The sequence below is a fragment of the Aotus nancymaae genome, unplaced genomic scaffold, assembly GCF_030222135.1.
Source record: "Aotus nancymaae isolate 86718 unplaced genomic scaffold, 86718_ANA_hifiasm-v0.15.2.pri h1tg000030l, whole genome shotgun sequence".
In the NCBI taxonomy this organism is placed as follows: Eukaryota; Metazoa; Chordata; class Mammalia; order Primates; family Aotidae; genus Aotus; species Aotus nancymaae.
In genome coordinates this window covers 12,676,911-12,696,934 of record NW_026988443.1, presented here as the reverse complement: position 1 = coordinate 12,696,934, position 20,024 = coordinate 12,676,911, and the positions used below count along the sequence as shown (strand labels likewise).

Genomic DNA, 20,024 nt, shown 5'->3' with positions numbered 1-20,024 from the left:
ACCACAACGTTCGCCTCAGGGTCCCTGTTTTTCTTCCTTCTTATCCTTGAGTGTCCTGGCTTCCAGTAACCATTCACCAAGGAATCAGGGATACTTGCCATCTGAAGATCTCTCAGACCTGTTCAGAGCCACCAACCCTGTCACTACTCAGCACCTCTCTCCTGTGAGACCTGCTCTTGCTTCCTGTCTTACTCCCCCAGTTCCACTCGGGCCTTTCCATATATTCTCCAAGGACAGCCAGTGAGACTTTCTTCAAAATGTAAACTGGGGCCAGGCGCGGTGGCTCCTGCCTGCAATCCCAGCACTTTGAGAGGCTAAGGTGGGCGGATCACTTGAGGTCAGGGAGCTCAAGGCCAGCCTGGCCGACATGGTGAAACCCCATCTCTACTAAAAAATATATAAAAATTAGCCAAATGTGATGGCATGCGCCTATAATCCCAGCTACTCAGGAGGCTGAGGCAGAATTGCTTGAACCCAGGAGGCAGAGGTTGCAGTGAGCCAAGATTGTGCCACTGCACTTCAGCCTGGTTGACAGTGATACTCCATTTAAAAAATGGCCAGGAGCAGTGGCTTACACCTGTCATCTCAGCACTTTGGGAGGCCGAGGCGGGTGGATCACCTGAGGTTGGGAGTTCAAGACCAGCCTGACCAACATGGAGAAATCCCATCTCTACTAAAATTACAAAATTAGAGGGCTGGACGCAGTGGCTCACGCCTGTAATCCTAGCAGTTTGAGAGGCCGAGGCGGGCGGATCACGAGGTCAAGAGATCGAGACTATCCTGGCCAACATGGTGAAACCTTGTCACTACTAAAAATATAAAAATTAGCTAGGTGTGGTGTCATGCACCTGTAGTCCCAGCTACTCAGGAGACTGAGGCAGGAGAATCGCTTGAACCCAGCAGGCGGAGGTTGCAGTGAGCCAATATTGTGCCACTGCACTCCAGTTTGATGACAGAGTGAGACTCCGTCTCCAAAAAAAAAAAAAAAAATAGCTGGGCATGGCGGTGCATGCCTGTAATCCCAGCTACTCAGAAGGCTGAGGCAGGAGAATCACTTGAACTCAGGAGGCGGAGGTTGCAGTGAGCTGAGATCACCCCATTGCACTCCAGCCTGGGCAACAAGAGCAGAACTCCATCTCAGAAAAAAGTCAATTGGATCTTATCTCTAAGATAGAGATGGAATCCTGGCACTGGCCTTCAAGACACTGTGTGTCTAGCCTCTCCAAGCACCATGCTTCCCCTCCTCCCTGCACCCAGCCACTGTGGCCTCCTCCCACGCCCTTCTCCAGGCCAGGATCTCTTCTGCCAAGGGGACTTTACACGTGCAGTTCCCTCAGCCCAGAACACTCTTCCTCCCTTCTTCACCAGGTTAATAAATCCTGTAGTTTTCACCTTATGAGTCACTTCCTTAGGAAGCCTTCCCAGACAAATCAGGTCTCCCTGTATCTCTGTCTTTTGTTTTTTGTTTTTAGAGATAGGGTCTCCCTCTGTTGTCCAGGGGGAGTGCAGTAGCATGATGTTGACTCACTGCAGCCTTGACCTCCTGGGCTCAAGTGATTTTCCTGCCTCAGCCTACTGAGTTGCCGGGATAACAGCACATGCCACCATGTGTTTTATTTCTTTGTACAGATAGGGTCTCACTATGTTGCCCAGGCTAGTCTCCAACTCACGGCCTCAAGTGATCTTCCCACCTTGGCCTCCCAAAGTGTCGGCAGGAACCACTGTGCCTGGCCCCCGTATCTCTTCTAGCACCCTATGGCTGCTTTCACTCCCTTTACCCTTCTCACAGTTGCAGTTGCCGGTCACTCGCACTAGACCATGAACTCCCCAAGGCCGTAGGCTCTTCTTGTGGAGTCCTGTGTTCCCAGTGCCCAGTGCCTGGCACAGAGTAGGTGCTCAGATGTTTGCTGAGTGAATCAATGAACCAGCGAGGGAGAGGAGGCTGCCCAAGCACTTGACCTCCCTTCCCTGCTGCCTGTCCAGGGAGCAGCTTGTCAGACCTGCTGTTAGCATCTCACATGTGCGCTCAGGAAGGCAGTCCAGGGAGAGCCATGCAGACAGAGCCCTGTGCAGGGAGGTGGGGCTGGAATGCTGTCCTGGGCCTCCTTCCTGTGAGCTGCTCTTTGAGACCATCAGACACCCCCCTCATCCAGCCTCCTCAGAGGAAGCTAAAGGAGATCGGAGGCCCCGTCTCCTTCCTCTCCACGCCCCTCCTGGTCAGTCCACTTTGATGTGAAGGTTCCTGGGGAGGCTGGTTTGTGTCACTGTCGAGTGGGGGAGGGAGACAGGAAGAGGCTTCATCTCTGTTTTTTTTTTTTTTTTTTTTGAGATAAGGTCTCACTCTGTCATGCAGGCTGAAGTGCAGTGACACAGTCATGACTCACCGCAGCCTCAACCTCCTGGGCTCAAGTGATCCTCCCACCACAGCCTCCTGAGTAGCTGGTACCACAGGCATGCACCACATGCTCAGCTAATTTTTTTTATTATTATTATTTGTAGAGACAGAGTTTTACCGTGTTGTCCAGGCTAGTCTTGAACTCCTGGACTCAAGGAATCTTCCCACTTTAACCTCGAAAAGTGCTGGGATTACAGGCATGAGTCACTGCACCCGGCAGAGCCCTCATCTTAACTGGCCAACTGGGCCAGCTCTCCATGCTCCTGTGCAGTTCTCCAAGACACCAGCCTGTCACCAAGGTCATTTGAAAAGAATTCATGCCTGGGTGTGGTGGCTTATGCCTGTAATCCCAACAATTTGGAAGGCCAATACAGGCCACCACATGAGGTCAGGAGTTTGAGACCAGCCTGGTCAACATGGTAAAACTCCGTCTCTACTAAAAATACGAAAATTAGGTAGGCGTGGTGGCGGGCACCTGTAATCTCAGATACTCTGGAGGCTGAAGCAGGAGACTCATTTGAACTCAGGAGGCAGAGGTTGCAGTGAGCCAAGATTGCACCACTGCATTCCAGCCTGGGTGACAGGGCCAGACTTCACCTCAAAGAAAGAAAAAAAAGAATTCACCAGTCTGATGGCTGCAGTGACATTGCCCAGGATTCAAGGGACTCTAGATGTCTTCCTCTTCCCTGGGCCTGGCACCTGGCTCTGTGAAGCCTACTCTTTTCCCCAGTAGTAGACCTGGGGAGCTGGGGGGAGCAAGGACCTTGCCAGAGGCCCCATAGAAGGCTGACATGAACAGGGGCCCCCATCCTTCTCGGTTACACCAAGGCCCCAAGCAACAGACTCTCCAGGGTCACCGGTTCAAATCGTGGCATGACTGCGTCATCTGGGACAGATTCTTCTACTTCCTGGTCCTCAGTTTCTCTCCCTGTGAAATGGGGATTGCCGCCATGAGGTTCAATAGGCTAGTAAGGTGCCTCCCAGGTGTGGAACACACCACAGTGATACATGCAGTGATGTGAGCCATACTCCACAAAACAGCCTTAACCAATGTTGGGCTGAACTATGAGAAAGCCATATCCTATTCGTTTTTCTTTTCCTTCTCTGACTATTGTCAAGTGGAAAGCCTCAGACAGGTGTTAGTGTGGGTCTGGCCTCTCTCTGACATGTGTCCTTTTAACAAAAGCCTCAGAGCTTTCCAGACAGGCATTGTTTGCCAGCCCCAGATGAATGTGCTTGTCTTATTTTCAAGGTATTTTATTTATATAGTTTGTTCTTGAGGCAAATAGAAAAATGTGAGGTGATTTAAAGAAAGGTCTTGAGCAAATAAAAGTAGAGGTGATGCTTGAATCTGGCAAAAATCACAGAGTAGCTAGAATGGCCAGACTTGGGAAACGCTCGGGCAAAAATTCCCTGAAAACTTTTGCGTGCGGTGTAAACGTAGTTTGAGGTCAAGGGCATGGAAAAGTCATCTCACCGAAGGTCTTTGCCTTTCCTGGGTGAAAACTTCAGGCTTGAGGGGCTAAGGCCCAGAGAAGATGATTAAAACAGTGAGTGGCTGGGCGTAGTGGCTCACACCTGTAATCCCAGCACTTTGGGAGGCCAAAGCTGGAGGACTACTTGAGGCCAGGAGTTTGAGGCCAGCCTGGGAAACACAGACCCCTGTTTCTACAAAAAATATAAAAATTAGCCAAGCAGGCATGGTGGTGCATATCTGTAGTCCCAACTACTCAGGGGGCTGAGGCAGGAGGATGGCTTGAGCCCAGGAGTTCGAGGTTGCAGTGAGCCATGAGCGCACCACTGCACTCAAGCCTGGGCAACAGAGTGTGAGACCCTATCTCAAAAACCAAAACCAAAACCAAAAAACCCTCAGTACTTGTGGTAACAGGCCTCCCTCCACTCCATGAACCAGGTGGATGCCTCCACAGATCTTATTCACTGAACTTAGTGTTCTCATTTCCAGAGGAGGAAATTGAGGCTCCTAATGGCAAAAGGACCCAAGGTGGAACTGGGATTGACCCCAGATCCTTCCCCGCCTCCACTTTCAGTGCAGATTTCCAAGTGCCAGGGATGCCCCCTCCTTCCCTCCCTCTCCCAGTGGATGCCTGGGTTAGGCCCTGAGTCCGGTATGTAACCCCTCGCAGAATACCGTCCCCACACCACCCCCAAAAGAGCCCATGGCGGGTGGGTAGGGGAGAAGCAATCACATCCCCACATGCTGGAGCCTGTTCCAAGAGCCTTATGTCTATTTCCTCGTGATTGTAGGAGGAGAGACACTCTATTCATCACCCTCATCAACCCCACGTTACAGACGGCAAAGCTGAGGCACAGAGAGGTGAGGTGAGTTGCCCAAATGTGGAACCAGGGCTACGCACTTCAGCACCACCCTCCTTCTCTGCCTGGGATCTTCTCTCCCTTTAGAGCACGGCTTCTTGGGCAGGCCATGTGAGGTTCACCCACCCCCATTTCCAGGGGGAAACAGAGGTGCAGAGCTGAGTCCACCTCATTCGCTGTCCTTACTCATTGCCTCAGTTTCCCTAGGCATCACATTCTGACTGGAGGTCATGCTTACCAGGGCCTTGGTGTTTCTTCCCGGCCAAGGAGGGCCAGGGAAGCCCCAGGTTTGGGCGCCGTCCTGGGGCTGCCATCACAACCCAGGCTCCACCAGATACTGCCCAGGAGAGCATCCAGCTTGGCCCTGCCATCTCACTTCTTCCTAGCTGCTCAAATCCACTCCCTCCCAGACAAACTGAGGCAAGAACCAGCACCCAGAGCCACCAAAAGCCCCAATAATGCTCAGGTGAGGAGCAAAACCAGTCTCTCCACCTAGAAAGTGTTGGCCGAGGAATGAAAATGTAGGAAAATGAAATCCATCTGCCTGGTGATGAGGGTGATGAATAGAGTGTCTCTCCTCCTACAATCACGAGGAAATAGACATAAGGCTCTTGGAACAGGCTCCAGCATGTGGGGATGTGATTGCTTCTCCCCTACCCACCCGCCATGGGCTCTTTTGGGGGTGGTGTGGGGACTGAGGGGCCCAGGCGAGGGCCGTTTGGGGCTGAATGAACTACAAGCCTCCCACGACAGTGACGGTGGCCTTTTCGCTCTGCAGGCTTGGGCCCACAGGATCTAACAAAGCAAACACAGCTGGGACCAGCGCACTGCCCCCAGCCCCTCCTGGCCTCAGGCCCAGCATCAATGCTGGACTGAAACAGGCTGAGGCTCCTGGCCATGAGCTGGAGGGGTGTGCCCAGTCACACCATCCTCATTTATCTTCCCTAGGCAGTGCTGGGGGATGGAGGGGAGACCGTCATCTATACATTTCAGTGCAGCCCCGGGTCCCACTCATGATTTTATTTAATTAATTTATTTTTTGAGACAGGGTCTTGCTCTGTCACCCAGGCTGGAGTCCAGTGTCACTATCGTAGCTCACTGCAGCCCCCAACTCCTGGGCTCAAGCCATCCGCCCACCTCAGCCTCCTGAGTAGCTAGGACTATAGGTATGCACCACCACACCTGGCTAATATTTAACAATTTTTTTTAAAGAAGAGGATCTCATTATGTTGCCCAGGCTGTTCTCAAACTCCTGGCATCAAGTGATCCTCCAGCCTCGGCCTCCCAAAGTACTGAGATTACAATTGTGAGCCACCACGCCCAGCCCCACTCATGATTGTGGGCCCTGAGGTTCCAGGAAGGAGAAGCGCTTGCCAATGGCCTCACAACCAGAGAGACATCAGGCTGCAGCTAAGACGCACCCTTCAGTCTCCACTCAATCAATTCTTGGTAATCCAAGAACTGGGAATTTTAGAACTGAAAAACACGATAACTGAAATAAAAACCTCAGTGGGTGGGCTGAATAGCAGAATCAGGGAACAGGAAAGAGTCAGTGAAATGGAAGAGAGAACAACAGAAATTGCCCAATTTGAACATCAAAGAGAAACTACACTGAAAAATACAGGACCTGTGGGACTGTAACAAAAGATTTAATATTCGTGCCATCGGAGTCCCTGAAAGAGAGAAGAAAGACAGGGCTTAAAAAGTACTCAAAGAAATAATGACTGAGGCCAGGCACTTCGGGAGGCCAAGAGGGGCAGATCACCTGAGGCCAGGAGTTCAAGATCAGCCTGGCCAACATGGTGAAATCCCGTATCTAATAAAAATACAAAAATCAGCTGGGTGTGGTGACTCATGTTTGCAGTCCCAGCTACGCAGGAGGCTGAGGCAGGAGAATCGCTTGAACCCAGGAGGCAGACGTTGCAGTGAGCGGAGATCATGCCATTGCACTCCAGCCTGGGAGACAGAGCAAGACTCGGTCTCAAAAAAAAAAAGAAAAGAAAAAGAAATAATGGCTGAAATCTGTCCAAATTTGGTAAAGGACATAAGCCTATAGATTCAAGAATCTGAGTGAACCTCAAAGAGGCAACCCAAAGAAATCCACTCCAAAATACCTCATAATTAAACTTTTGAGAACTAAAGATAAAGATAAAAAAGTCTTGAAAGTGCCTGGAGAAAATAATACCTCGCAGATAAGGGAAACACAATTCCAATGACAGCAAATTTCTCATCAGAAACCATGGTGGTCAGAAGGAGGTAGAACAAGATATTTTAAGGCTGAATGAAAAGAACCATCAACCCGGAATTCTATGCCCAGTGAGAATGTTCTTCAGGAATGAAGGGCAAATCTGGACATTTTAAGATAAAAGAAACTAAGAGAATTTACACCTAGCCTAAAAAATGGCTAAATAAAATTCTCCAAACAGAAATAATAAAAGAAGAAATCTTGGATAATCAGGAGGGATGAAAGAACATGGTAAGCAAACTTATGGGTAAATACGATAGGCTTGGCCAGGCGTGGTGGCTCACACCTATAATCCCAGCACTTTGGGACGCCAAGGTGGAGGGATCACCTGAGGTCGGGAGTTCGAGACCAGCCTGATCAACATGGAGAAACCCCATCTCTACTAAAAATGCAAAATTAACCAGGCATGGTGGTGGCCAACTGTAATCCCCGTTATTTGGAAGACTGAAGCAGGAGAATCGCTTGAACCCCGGAGGCAGAGTTTGCAGTGAATTGAGATCGCACCACTGCACTCCAGCCTGAGTGACAGAGCAAGACTCCATCTCAAAAAAAAAAAAAAAAAAAAAAAAAGAAACTGTTTAAGTCACACATAGGAAGGCAGGAAAAAGAAACCATAGAAATAAAAAACAGAACAAACAGTTAAAAGAAAAAAAAGATAAACTGAAGGCCTAGCATATCAATAATTACATTAAATGCAAATGGCCTAAATACACCAATCAAAAGATGAGATTGGCAGACTGGATTGGATTTAAAAACATGAGGCAACTAAATGCTGTATCCAAGAGGCTCATTTCAAATACAATGATACAGGCAGATTGAAAATTAAAGAATGAAAAAAAGATATATCGGCCGGGCGTGGTGGCTCACACCTGTAATCCAAGCACTTTGGAGGCCAAGGCGGGTGGATCACCTGAGGTCGAGAGTTCAAAACCAGCCTGACCAACATGGTGAAACCCCATCTTTAAAAAAAAGAAGAAGAAGAAAAAAATAAAAAATAAAAGAAAAAAGATATATCATGCAAACACTAGTCAAAGAAAAGCAGATGGGACTACATTAACATCTGCTAAAGTAGATGTATTAGTTAGGGTTCTTCAGAGAGACAGACTAGGAGAGAGAAAGAGATAAATAGATAGAAGAGAGGGGATTTATTAGGGGAATTGGCTCCCTCCATTACAGAGGCTGAGAAGTCCTACCACAGGCCATTTGCAAGCTGGAGACTCAGGGATGCTGGTGGTGTGACTCAGTTCAAATCCAAAACCCGCAGAGCGAGGAAGCCAATGATATAACTCTCAGTCTGAGGCTGAGGGCTGGAGAACTCAGGGGCCACTGATGCAAGTCCCAGTGTCAAAGGCCAGAGAGCCTGGAGTTCTAATGTTCAAGGCCAGTAGAAGGGTGTTCCAGCTCCAGAAGAGAGAGTGAATTTGCCTTTCTTCTACCTCTTTGTTCTCTCTGGGGGCCCCAGCCAACTGGAAGATGTCTGCCCACATCACTGGCAGATCTTCCCCATTCAGTTCAACCATTCACATCACATTCTTCTCTGGAAACACCCTCAAAGACACACCCAGAAATAATGCTTTTCAGACTGGGTGGCTCACGCCTGTAATCCCAGCACTTTGGGAGGCCGAAGTGGGCAGATACCCTGACACCAGGAGTTCAAGACCAGCCTGGCCAACATGGTGAAACCCCATATCTACTAAAAATACAAAAATTAGCTGGGCATGGTGGCTCATGCCTGTAGTCCCAGCTACGCAGGAGGCTACGGCAGGAGAATTGCTTGAACCCAGGAAGACAGAGTCTTGCTCTGTCTCAAAAAAAAGAAAGAGAAAAGAAAAGAAAAAAGAAACAATGCTTTTCCAGCTATCTTGGTATCCCTTAACCCAATCAAGTTGACTCCTAAAATTAACAATCGCAATAGACTCTAGAGCAAAGAAAACTATCAGAGACAGAAAGACAGAAAGGGACAGTATATAACAGCAACAGTGTCCATCAAGAAGATATCGAAATCCTTAATACACATGTACCAACAAGAGAACTTCAAAATATGCGAAACAAAAACTTACAGAACTGTAAGAAGAAACTGACAAATTCCTATGTATAGTTGGAGATATCAACCCCTCTCTCCAGCTATTTATAGTACAACTGATATTTCTAAAATGCTCTACCTCAGAACAGGAGAACATACTTTTTTTTTTTTTTTGAGACAGAGTCTTGCTCTGTCACCCAGGCTGGAGTGCAGTGGCACAATCTCGGTGGCTCACTGCACTCTCCGCCTCCTGGGCTCAAGCAAGCACGTCTGGCTAATTTTTGTATTTTTAGCAGAGATGGGGTTTCACCATGTTGTCCAGGCTGGTCTCAAACTCCTGGCCTCCAGTGATCCGCCCACCTCAGCCTCCCAAAGTGCTGGGATTACAGGAATGAACCACTGAGCCTGGTCTACACCTTGTTTTCAAGTGCCCTTGAACATATACCAAGATAGACCATGTCTTGGGCCATAAAACAAACCTTCACAAGTTTAAAAGAATTGACATCTTACAGAGTGTTTTCTCTGGCTGCAATGGAACCAGAGAAATCAGTAACACAAAGATAACAGGAAATTCTCCAAATACTTAGAAAGTAAACAGCACACTTCTGAGTGATCCATGGACTAAAGAGAAAGTTTCAAGGGAATTTTTTAAAAGATACATTGAACTGAATGACAATGAAAGTAAAACATATCAAAATTTGTGGACTACACCTAAGGCAGCACTAACATGGAAGTTATTTCACATTAGAAAAGAGGAAAAGCCTTAAATCTGTCATCTAAACTCTATATCGTCTAAACTTGATAGATTGGCACCTTAAAGACCTAGAAAAAAAACAGCAAAATAAATTCAAAACCAGCAGAAGTAAGGGAATAATAAAGTTAAGAGCGGAAATCAATGAAATCTAAAAAGAGAGAGAGAGAGAAAGAGAGGGAGAGGGAGAGAGAGAACTAGTGGAACAAAGATCTGGTTTTTTGAAAAGATCAATAAAATTGACAAACCTCTAGCAAGACTGACAGAGTAAAAAAAAGAGTCAGAGAAGACACAAATACTTACATCAGGAGTGAAATAAGGAATATTGCTATAAGCCCTGAAGACATCAATAATAATAATAAGGTAATGCTTGTTATTATGAAGTTGACAACTTAGATGAAATAACGACTTCCCCCAAAGACACAAACTGTTACAATTCGTTAATTTGAGTAGTCCTATAACAATTAAGGAAATTAGATTTAAAATTTTAAAACTCCCAAAAAAGAAATCTCTTTGGGAAGCCAGGGCAGGAGGATCACTTGAGCCCAGGAGTTCGAGACTAGCCTGGGCAACATAGTGAGACCCCCATCTCATTTTATTTTAAAATATATATATATATATATATAAAATAATTATTAGTATTTTACATCTCCAGACTCAGATGTTTTTGTTGAATAATTCTACCAAATATTTAAAAAATTAACACCAATTCTACAAAATTGCTTTCAGAAAATACAAGTGAATTCTGTTCATTTCATTTTATAAAGTCAGTATTACCCTGATATTAAAACCAGATAGAAGTAGCACAAAAAAAGAAAGAAAAGAAAACTGGCCTGGTGCAGTGGCTCACTCCTGTAATCCCGGGACTTTGGAAGGCCATGGCGGGTGGATCACCTGAGGTCAGGAGTTCAAGACCAGCCTGGCTAACATGGTGAAACCCTGTCTCTACTAATAATACAAAAATAAGATGGGTGTGATGGCATGCACCTGTAATCCCAGCTATTTGTGAGACTGAGGTAGGAGAATTGCTTGAACCTGGGAGGCAGAGGTTGCAGTGTGCCAAGATGGTGCCATTGCACTCCAGCCGGGGCAAGAGAACAAGACTCTGTCTCAAGGGAAAAAAAACAGGCTAAAGATGAAAAATCATGTATCAGTCAATATAGGAAAGCATTTGACTAAATTAAACATTTATTAATGATAAAAGCTCTCAAAAATTAAAAGAGCAGAGAACTTCCACAATTTGATAAAGAGCATCTCCAAAAAACCTTCCAATAACGTTGGTCCTTAATGATGAAAAATTGAATGGTCTCCCCCAGGATCACAACAGGGCAAGGATGTCAGCTCATACTACAACATAGTACTGAAATTTTTTTTTCCAGATGGATTCTCGCTCTGTAGCCCAGGCTAGAGTGCAGTGGTGCAATCTCGGCTCACTACAACCTCTGCCTCCTGGGTCCCGGTTCAAGCAATTCTCCTGCCTCAGCCTCCCAAGTAGTAAGATTACAGGCACACGCCACCATGCCCAGCTAATTTTTGTGGGTTTTTTTTTTTTAGCAGAGATGGGGTTCCATCATGTTGGCCAGGCTTGTCTTGAACTCCTGACCTCATGATCTGCCCACCTCAGCCTCCCAAAGTGCTGGGATTACAGCAATGAGGCACCGGGCCTGGCCCATAGTGCTGAAATTCTAGCCAATGCAATAAAGCACTAACAAATAGGTATAAAAAAAGGAAAAAAACCTTTTCTACATGGAGATGACGTGATTATCTATGTAGAAAATCTCAAAGAATCTACCAAAAAAAAAAAAAAAAGAAAAAAAAACTCCTAGAACCAATATGTTCAGCAACATTGCAAAATATAATTATACAAAACTACTTCCATATACTAGCAATGAACTCATTCATGGGCAACAAAATTAAAAATGCAATACAATTTTAAATCACCAAAAATAATTAAATAAAATAATTAGGTGGAAAGCTAACAAAATGTGTATAGAACCTGTATGCTGAAAATGCCATAATGCTGATGAAAGACATTACAAATAAATAAATAAATGGAGAGACATACTGTGTTCTTGAATTGGAAGACTCAGCATAGTAAAAATGTCAATGCTCCCCAATTGATATACAGGTTTAATGTAATTTCTATCAGAATCCCAGCAAGATATTCTGTAGCTATAGATAACATTATCCTAAAATTTACATAGAAAGATAGAGAATATTACTAAGACAGCTGAAACAATTTTGAAAAAAGAATAAGTTGGGGCTGGGCACAGTGGCTCATGCCTGTAATCCCAACACTTGGGAGGCCAAGCTAGGAGGATCACTTAAGGCCAGGAGATTAAGACCAGCCTGGGCAACAAAGCAAGAACTCTGTCTCTACAAAATAATTTTAAAAATTAGTTGAGCATGGTAGTCTTAGCTACTCAGGAGGCTGAGGGTAGAGGATTCCTTGAGCCCAGGAGCTCAAGGCTGTAGTGAGCTATGATCACACCACTGCACTCCAGCTTGGGTGACAGAGTAAAACCCTGTCGCAAACAAACAAACAAACCAATAACTTGGGAGGAATTAATAACAGTCTACTTCAGGGGTCTCCAACCCCTGGGCTACAGACCAGTACTGGTTTGTGGTCTGTTAGGAACCAGGCCGCATAGTAAGAGGTGAGCAGCTACGAATGAGCTTCATCTGGATTTACAGCTGCTCCGCATTGCTCACATTACCGCCTGAGCTCCACCTCCTGTCAGACCAGCAGTGACATTGATTCTTACAGGAGCGCAAACCCTACTGTGAACTGCACACGTGAGGGATCTAGGTTTCACGCTCCTTATGAAAATCTAATGCCTGATGATCTGTCACTGTCTCCCATCACCCCCAGATGGGACTGTCTAGTTGCAGGAAAACAAGCTCAGGGCTCCTGCTGATTCTACATTACGGTGAGTTGTATAAAATTATTTCATTATAATTACAATGTAATCGTAATAGAAATAAAGTGCACAATAAACATATTGTGCTTGAGTCATCCTGAAAACACCCCTCAACATCCGTGAAAAATTGTCTTCCATGAAACTGTCTGTGGTGCCAAAAATATTTTTGTTTTCTTGAGACGGAGTTTCACTCTTTTTGCCCAGGCTGGAGTACATTGGTGAGATCTTGGCTCACTGCAACCGCAGCCTTCTGGATTCAAGCAATGCTCCTGCCTCAGTCTCCTGAGTAGCTGGGATTACAGGCACACACCACCATACCTAGCTAATTTTGTATTTTTAGTGGAGATGGGGTTTCACCATATTGGCCAGGGTGGTCTTAAACTCCTGACCTATAGTAATCCACCCACCTGGGCTCCCAAAGTGCTGGGATTATTAGGCGTGAGCAACCTTTCCCGGCCTTAAGACTTATTATATAGGTGTAGTAATGAAGACTGTCCTGTCATTAACAGAGAGATAGACATGCAGATGAATGAAACAGAACAGAGAATCCAGAAATATGTCCATCTGATTTTTTACAAAGTCGCAATTCAATGAGAGTCTTTTCAGCAAATAGAGCTAGAACAATCAGACATCCACAGGCAAAAAAAGAAAAAAAGAAAAAGAAATCAAACAAAAAAACGACAGCAAAACCTTTATCAAATCTCACCCCTCCTATAAAATCCAACTCAAAATGAATTACGACTTGAATGTAAAATAATATTATGGAATTTTCAGAATAAAACATTGGAGAAAATTCAAAGTTTTTAGATTGAGCAACAAAAGCATGATCCATAAAAGAAAAAATGGGTAATTCAGACTTTATCAAAATTTGAAACTTTTGTTTTATGAAAGACATAAGTGGATGACAAGACAAGCTACAGACTGGGAGAGAATATTTGCAAAGGACATAGTCAACAAAGGACTAGCAGGTAGAATATATAACTCTTGAAATTCCACAGTGAAAAAGCAAATCATCACACTGGGTACAGTGGCTCATGCCTGTAATTCCAGCACTTTGGGAGGCCGAGGCAGGTGGATTGCTTGAACTTAGGAGTTTGAGACCAGCCTGGGCAGCACGGTGAAACCCTGTCTCTACAAAAAAAATCCGAAAAAATTAGCTAGGCGTGGTGGTGTACCCCTGTAGTTCCAGCTACTCAGGAGGCTGAGCGGGGAGGATTGCTTAAATCCCGAGGCAGAGGTTGCCCTAAGCTGAGATCACGCCACTGCATTCTAGCCTCAGTGACAAAAAAAGATGCCTTTTTATTGTGAAAACTCATTTGTGTTCTTGTTGTTGGCCAAAGCTCCCCTAGAGGTTTCTGGTATTGAAAAACAATTCACTGTGATGAATCAAGTGCTGGGAGCTTTATGGGCTGTGGTTTGAAGCAAAGCAGGTGAGGTCAAGTTTGAAAGATGCATAGAGAGGTCAGGAGGTCGAGGCCCAGGCTAGCTTGGCCATGGGGCCTGTGGTTGGTTAGCTCAGGCTGATCACAGACACCCCAATGACCATCAGGGCAATTTTCAGACATCCAGAGGCAGACTCCTTTTCAGCTCCTGGGCAAGGCTGAGGCCCAGGAGTCTCCCTGGGCAAGCGTTCCATGGGTGAGTGTTGGGATCCTTGGCCCCTCACTGCTTTAGGCCTATTCCTCTGAGACACCTGGACAGTAGCCAGATATGGAGGCATTTTCATTTCTCAGGATCTTGGCTATTCAGGTGGCCTATTGTTTTGTTTTGTATATATGGTCTAAAGCAGTGGTTCTTACACATTAGTGTGCATCAGAATCACCTAGAAACCTGTTAAAACACAAGTTTCTGCTGGAAACTCCCAGAAATTCTGATTTCATAGGTCTGGGGTGGGGCAGGGAATTTGCATTTCAAACAAGTTTCAAGGTGATGGGAGGCTTCTGGTCCAGGGACCACACTTTGAGAAACCCTGGTGTAAAAAGTTGCCGACATGAAAATCAGAGGGGGGACAGTTTCTCCTCAGAGGAGGCACTGGGCAACTTCTGTCCCTGCCTGGCACAGCTGAGGCCTGTGATTGGGGATTCCCACAGATCAGTGACTCAATAGGCCCGAGGGGCAGAGGTGAGGGGGTTGGGGGCCGAGTGGGGGGAGCAATGGAAGGGAATGAAGTTTGGGCTTGAGGGCAAAGTCTCGGGGGGAGTCTAGAATGGGAAAACTGGATGTTTTGAGGGTGGAGAGGAGATCAGGAGAGACAGAGGCACTGGTGCGGCTACTTGAGGAGGGGTAGCGGAGGAGGTCACTGTGGGGCTGGGGGAGCTGCGCAGTGAGGGCCCAGAGAGTCATGAAGGGGTTAGGGGAGCAATGGGTGTGTATGTGATTCCTGAAGAAGTGAAGGGTTTGAGATTTGGGGGGCTGGGAGCTGATGTGGAGTTCAGCTTTCAGGGGCTGAAAGGCGATGTGGGTTTTGGGACCCAGGGAGGGGCGGTGGGAATGAGCCAGAGGTAACGGGGGCGACCTGAAGCGGGTGCGGAGGTGCCAGGGCAGAAGTGGGGGTGCCTGGGCAGAAGCTCATGTCCCGCGGCTCGGAGGAATACGGCTGGGGCCGGCCGCCAGGGCGGGGCAGGGGGCGGGGCGCGGCGGCGGGACCCGGCGGAGGAGGGAGCGGAGCGAAGTCCCAGCCTGATCCGGATCCCGAGCCCGGTGGCCGCGCCTCCCTCACCGTCCCCGCCTGGATCCCGGCGCCGCCGCCGCCCTGCCGCCCCCGCCGGTCGCGCAGTGACGCGGGCATGAGCCTGCCCCGCGGCCCCGCCGAGCAGGCGGCCCTGTCCCGGGCCTCGGCGCCCAGGTAAATTGGGGGGCGCAAGGCAGGGAGGGGGACATAGGCCGAGCAGAGCCCGCGAGAGCCTTGGCGACTCCCACCCGTGGGGACCCTCAGTCGCTTCCCGAACCTGAGGACGCTCCATCCCATGGGACCTTCCTACTCTGGGGTGGGGGTCTCAGAGATCCGCCACCCAAAAGCCAGTGCCTGGGCCCTGAAAGTCCCTGAGCTCTCCCCACCCCCAGCTCTCCTCTCCGTGGGAACCCCTGTCGTGAGCTGACCTCACCCGCAGCCACACAAACCCTATCGAAGCAACCCAAGCCCTGCGCTCCTGGGCCTGCCAGCCGGAAGGGGCATTACCCAGCCCCTGGCAGCTCCCAACCTCTCTGCCTTCCTGCTCCTCCCCAGGCCTCCTGTTCTCTCAACTGCTCCAAATTCCAGGAGATGATTTTCTGTACCCACGCTGACCCCCACTGCCGACCCTCTCCTGCCTGTGGAGTTTCTACCCACAGCCCAAACTCATGACCAGCTGCCTCCTGTCCTTGAACCTTTCTCCACTGGCCACCAAGGTCCTGTCCACCTTCTCCCCAGTGGCCCGCAAGGCCCTGGATCCAGTTACATGCTTTCTGTTGCTGAAAAGGGGCATGAGCGGAGGCTGGGCACCTGGGTGATGTGGCAGAGCTGGGGCTCTGTGCAGCCTGCCTGCCCCAGGCCAAGGGGACACGTCAGTTGCTGGGGCGCTTCCGCTTCGATGGAGGGTGTGGGTTGGAGGGGTCTGATGGCTGGGGCAGCGAGGGTCCTGGCAGCAGCTCTAGGAGACCCCACTTGGGCAGTGTGGGGTGGGCTTGCTTAGGGCAGGTTCTTTCCTGGACCCTTTCAGAGGGATGTGGCACCAGTACAGGTTCTTCCTGCCTCCGCCCCCCACTGAGTCCCAGGAGCTGTGCCTCCTCTTCCCGTTGCTTGCCTTGCTGTGCTAGTACTGGTTACTCCCAGCACTGCCCTCCTGGGCAGGGCAGCAGAGTTGGGCATGACCTCACCCCACAACCCCGGCCAAGGTGGGGCCGTCTGACCAGGCCTGGCCTAGGTGTCAGCAGCATGCTCTTCCCTGAGGCAGCTCTGAACCAAACTGCGGGTCTTGGGCGCAGCTGGTTCTCCAGTAACAGACTGCCTGCTGGCCATGCCACCTCTGGAAGCTGAGCCGGGTCCAGCCAGATAGAGGCTGGTGGTGGTGGAAGAAAGGATGGGGAGGAGGATAAGTCCTAGAGAGAATTATGAGTTCAGCCCCCAAATATTGAGCACCTCCTCCCCATCGGGCACCATTCTGGGAGCTAGATAGAGCTGTTGACTAGACAGATGAGGACGAGCCACCAGGGAGCTGACATTCCAGATGTCTCTCTGTGGCCAGAAACAAATGGACAGATGTAGGAACAAGAAAATCCCATGGTGGTGTGTGATGAAGACAGCCGCACCTGATGTTGTGAGAGAGGCTGACTAGCAGGGTTCCTCTGGTGAAGGTAGTCAGGGAAGGCCTCCTGGAGGAGGTGAATGAAGCGGTGGAATGAACCTTGAGCATGTGAGGGAACGGTGTTATAGGTGGGAAACAACCAGTGCAGTGGTCCCTCGAGGGGAGTGGGGTTGGCATGTTGAGTGGTGGGTAGGGGACCCAGGAGAGCAGAGTGGTACCAGGCCACAGCCTTACTCTCCTGGCTTAAGGGACTGGGGGACCATGGCTGTTCAGATGCCCCCTCCTTCTGCTGTCCTTCTCTGCCTAGGTGGGTATTTGGTCTGTCTTTGCCATCCACCTTGATGAGACTTGCCACGTTTCAGGTGGTGGCCCCTATGGGGATCTGTTGGGAGACCTCCCAGCCTGCCCTGATAACAATCTGGGGGGTAGGGTGGGGGCAGAGTGGCAGGTGATGGGAAATGGCCCTGGTGCTGGAAAGAATCCCACAGATCCGATCTTCGCCGTGGGGTGGAGACAGCCAGACAACAGTGAGATGGTGGCCAGGTAGGGCTGTTCCTGCAGCCCCGATAAGATCCGATCTGTCAGGGGTGGGGAGGCCCAGCCAGCCAGGCAGCCGCCCGCTCAGTCATTGGTTGCTAGCCTCAGCGAGTAGTGTTTGTTCTGGAGCCAAAGCCTCCAGGCAGAATCCAGGTGCGGGAGGGAGTGCTCAGAGTGACTGCCCCATGGGGCAGGTGGGCACAGAGGGCCCTGGAGTCTCCCTGCCCCCCTACCCTGAAGGAGCGTTTTGGAGCTGGCTCTCCCTGCACAGGAGCCTGTGGTGGCCAGGCACCGGGCAGGTACTGTCCCTGGGTAAGCAGCGGTGTTGGTACCAAGCTGGGAGGCAGGATGGAGGGCAGCTGCTCCTCTCCTCCCCCACTGGAACCCTGAGAGGGGCTGCTGGACAACCTGCTTAGCTGGGAGCTCGGAGCTCACAGGCTCCATGCCTAGTGCTGGGGAAGGACCCAAGACCTCAGGTCCTCTTGAAGTAGTAAGCATTCTTCCTGCTGCAGGCCTGTGAGGCTGGCGGTGGCTCAGGAGTGATGGGGACAGTGGCCGCAGGGACAAACAGGGCAGGGGCTGCTTCACCCAATTCCTGGCCTGCCCATCCTCAGCTGCCCTCCACTTGTTTTTAATTTTTTTCATTAATTTTTTGAAATTTTTTGGAGACAGAGTTTTTCCCTATCACCCAGGCTGGAGTGCAGTGGCTTGATCATAGCTCACTGCTGCCTGGAATTCCTAAACTCAAGTGATCCTCCCACCTCACCCTCCCCAGTAGCTATGACTACAAGCACATGCCACATGCCCAGCTGATTTTTTCATTTTTTGTAGAGACAGGGTCTCCCTATGTTGCCCGGGCTGGTCTTGAACTCCTGGCCCCAAGAGATCCTCCCACATTGGCCTCCCAAAGTGTTGGGATTACAGGTGTGAGCCACTGTGCCCGGCCTGCCCTCTACTTCTTGCTGTCCTATTGGGTGTTCACCGGCTCGGCTTGGGGACCACCTTACTTGCTTAATACAGTGCAGTCCCTCTGGAGGATGGGTTGGTTCTGGGCACCCCCACCGCTTGACCCCATTGCCTGTCAAATTTGTGGGTCCACCTGTTGGCCCTGACCCTTCCCTCCTCTTCTTCCCAACCCCCGTTTGCCACACCATTTTGGGTCCTAGGTTAAGTCTTGCTCTTGCAAACCTCACTGGGGACTAAGTGTGGCCAGGGGTCCCTATGACTCAGGGCTGGAGCAAGCTGCCAGGACTTTGCCACCCAGTCTTCCCCATGAAGGTCATTCTTCCCGCTGGGGACCTGGGGTATGGGACAGGGTGGGGCCTATGACAGATGCAGCAGGAGCACTCCTGAGAGCTTGAGGCCACAGTCCCTGGTGGGGTGACACTGGGAAAGAGCAGGCTGGCTTCGGGTGGTTTCATCACCCTGTCTGGGCAGCAACTCTTGAAGGAAAACACACACACACACACACACACACACACACAGCCCTTGGAGTTTTCAAGGTAGAAGCTCTGGCCAGGCGCAGTTGCTCACACCTGTAATCTTAGCACTTAGGGAGGCCGAGCAGTGCAGATCACTTGGCCCTAGGAGTTTGAGACTACCCTGGGCAACATGGTGAAAACCTGTCTCTACAAACAAGTTTTTAAAAATTAGCCAGGCATGGTGGTGTGTACCTGTGGTCCCAGCTATTCAGGAGGCTGAGGTGGGTGGATCACTTGAGCCTGGGTGGTTGAGGCTGCAGTAAGCCATGCTCGCACCCTGCACTCCAGCCTGGGTGACAGAGTAGGACCCTGTCTCAAAAGAAGAAACCAAAAAGGGTCCTAAGTGAGCAGGCAGGTGCCTCATGGATTCATTTCCTCATTTAAAGTAGGTGGATTTATTCACATTTTTTCCAATGGGGAAATTGAGGCACAGGGTCTTAAGCAGCTTGCCCAGGACTACACAGCCAGCTCGATTCACACTCCTGACTATGCTATGTCTGGGCTACCTTGGATGGACCCAGGGGCCCAGTGGCTTCCTGTAGGTGTGTTGACAGGGGGCTTCCACACTGTGGACCCACAGCCAGCAGCCAGCCTGCTAAGCATCTTGGAGGGGAACTGCAGTTGCTCTGGGGAGAAGGCAGCTCCAGAGGCAGGCAGTGAAGAACGAGCTGAGAAAACTGACCCATCTCTGGCTGCCAGAGCCCAGATGTGGCAGAGCTGTTGGCGATCAGTTGCCAGTGAAGGACCCCAGACCAGACCTTACAGGAAGAAGTGGACTGCCTAGCTGTTGGAGGGTCTCGGACCCCAGGAAGCTAGGATAGAGGCAGTGAATGGGCAGGAGTGGAATTGAGGGGGCTATCGGGTGCAAGTGGGATAGGGGAGCATTACCCCCTCTGCCCCTCCCTTGTTTGCGTGTGCCCACTGGGGTAGTCCCATCTGTTCCTTGTTAGGCACTCAACAGACAGGCCTCTAGGACATTAATTAATGCCAAGCTGCTGGCACAACCAGCAACATGCCTGCCCCAGGGCCCCGTTCTGGCTGCACAGATACCCAG

The 20,024-nt window shown here is 49.5% G+C and overlaps 1 protein-coding gene across 3 annotated transcripts in view; it reads left to right on the top strand.

Annotated features, from left to right (window-relative positions):
* Positions 1-4,720: 4,720 nt before the first annotated feature.
* The window catches only part of DOK4 (docking protein 4), a 24,175-nt gene continuing 8,871 nt past the window's right edge, over positions 4,721-20,024 (top strand). For 2 of the 3 annotated variants that reach the window (XM_012447881.3, XM_012447877.3), the window contains exon 1: positions 15,332-15,514. The gene's annotated coding sequence lies outside the window, so the exon portion shown is untranslated. Of the gene's footprint in view, positions 4,736-15,331; positions 15,515-20,024 lie in introns of those variants that run through there. The other variant, XM_012447880.3, reaches the window with a different exon arrangement.